At 43.7% G+C, this 1,891-nt stretch overlaps 1 pseudogene; it reads right to left on the bottom strand.

Annotated features, from left to right (window-relative positions):
- Nucleotides 1-1,130: 1,130 nt before the first annotated feature.
- Nucleotides 1,131-1,655, bottom strand: LOC103744471 (annotated as a pseudogene).
- Nucleotides 1,656-1,891: the final 236 nt, after the last annotated feature.

The following is a 1,891-nucleotide window of genomic DNA, read 5'->3' as shown; positions in this document are numbered from 1 at the left end:
AGACATCAGATCCCCTCACTGGAGGAAGTAGTTTACTGGGGGCATACCTTTGAAGGCTTTACCTGGTCCCCAGTCCCTTCCTCCCTCTGTTTCCTGTCTACCATGAGATAAAGAATCTCCTCTTCCACCTCCACGGTGTTCTGCCCAAGTTCATAAAGCCAAGCAACCACGAACTGAACCCTGGGAAACCATGAGCCAAAATCAATCTTTATCCCATAATTTGTTCTCTCAGGTATGTTGTTCATGCCTATAGACACTTTACATTGCATACTTTACATAGATACTTAGTAATATTTTAAATTGCATTTTCAAATGTTGAATAGCACTTGACTTAGTTACCTACCTGGAGTCTCAACTATTCCCTCTCCTTCCTCTCATTTTGAGATGGGATCTTGTTATGTTGCCCAAGCTAAGACTCCTGGCTTCAAGAGATCTCCACTGTCTGTCTCCTGAGTGCAAGGACTATAGTCTTTCACTATGTGTCCAACTTTAGATTTTCATTTTTATAATGACAACAGAAATTGCTGAATTCACAGAATTCATAGAACTGTTATAAAGACTTAATGATAGTTATGTTAAAACAATGCTGTGCAGTGTATATTTAACATGTGGTATTTATATAGAATACATGGTAGGTATTTGATAAATGTCTATTCCTTTCCCCTTATCCTTTGCATTCTGAAAATTACCATAATCAAATAGAAATGGAACCTATACCATTTATGTATCATCAAATTAAATGATAAAGAAGGGGAGTAGAATATTTGCTAGCTCTAAAATCTGAATCAGACTTACTTTGTGAACAATTTGTTTCATTTAATCACTTCATCATTGGTTTGCACCAGTCTTTCTTAGAAGGTGCCCAAGGCACAAGAAATATTAAAACCAGGGCATATGGGGATAGTTTCCACAAATTGTGGGTGCCACAGGGCCAAGACATTTCAGAGAGTGCTGAGATTCTGAAGCTAGATGGGGGCATAATTTGTTTATTGTTACTGTCTCAGTTTGCAGATGAAAGAGCAGAGGGGCAGGAAAGGGAAATGATTCTTAGGATCACTCAGCTCAATAGCAGAACTAGCTCTCTGCTTCTATTAAGTCACAGCAATTTCATTTATTTCAAACCAGGTCTCCTACCAGCATCCATTGCCGCATTTTTTACATTCGTGTTTTTTTGAGGTTTTTTTTTGGTGAAGTGCCGAGGCGTTTATTTCACTGACAGGTCCATAGGCTAGTGAGTGACCCCCTACAGGGCCATCTCTTGGCCCACTTCCCGTCTCTCTGGCCTTGGGCTGCCGGGGCCTCCCTTGCTTCGCTTGTTTCTTCCTCTGGAGCAGCCGCTGCTCATGCTCAAACACCTTCATCCGTTTCACATAGTCTAGGTGCTCGCAGTAGTCCCAGTCATGCTGCTCATGCTTGCAGGCCAGGAAGGTGGGGAAGCTGTCATGCTTGCCCTTGACCAGTCGGATGAGGTAGTGGGCACAGTAGTCACGCACATACAAGGTCAGCTGAGCATCGTTCATCTCCTGATGAGTGGCCAGCATCATGCGCTCCTTGCGCTGGGGGACGCCTTGGTCGGGAGGGAAGCTGGGCATCTGCAGGGGGTCGGTCTCCTTGGATGTATCTCCCAGGTAGCGTCGGGCCAGATGCGCCCCCATGTCTGCACCCTCTCAAACTCCTGTGGCACCAGGGTCACCTCCGAATTTTTGAGATTTTTATACAATGTAATTTGATGGTATTTAAACCCCTCCCCTATCCACACCTCCCCTTATTGCCCCTGCTCAATTTAATGTACTCTCTTATATAATAGTAAGGCCTATAGAGTTTAATTTGTGTTCCCAAATGTTCTTCAGTGTGGGTCCAACCACTGAAACTGGTTAACCTATTCCATGCT

Source organism: Nannospalax galili, unplaced genomic scaffold (assembly GCF_000622305.1).
Source record: "Nannospalax galili isolate Female #2095 unplaced genomic scaffold, S.galili_v1.0 scaffold281, whole genome shotgun sequence".
NCBI classification, from domain to species: domain Eukaryota; kingdom Metazoa; phylum Chordata; class Mammalia; order Rodentia; family Spalacidae; genus Nannospalax; species Nannospalax galili.
Note: the sequence above shows the minus strand (reverse complement) of the source record. Positions and strands in the feature narration are given on the sequence as shown.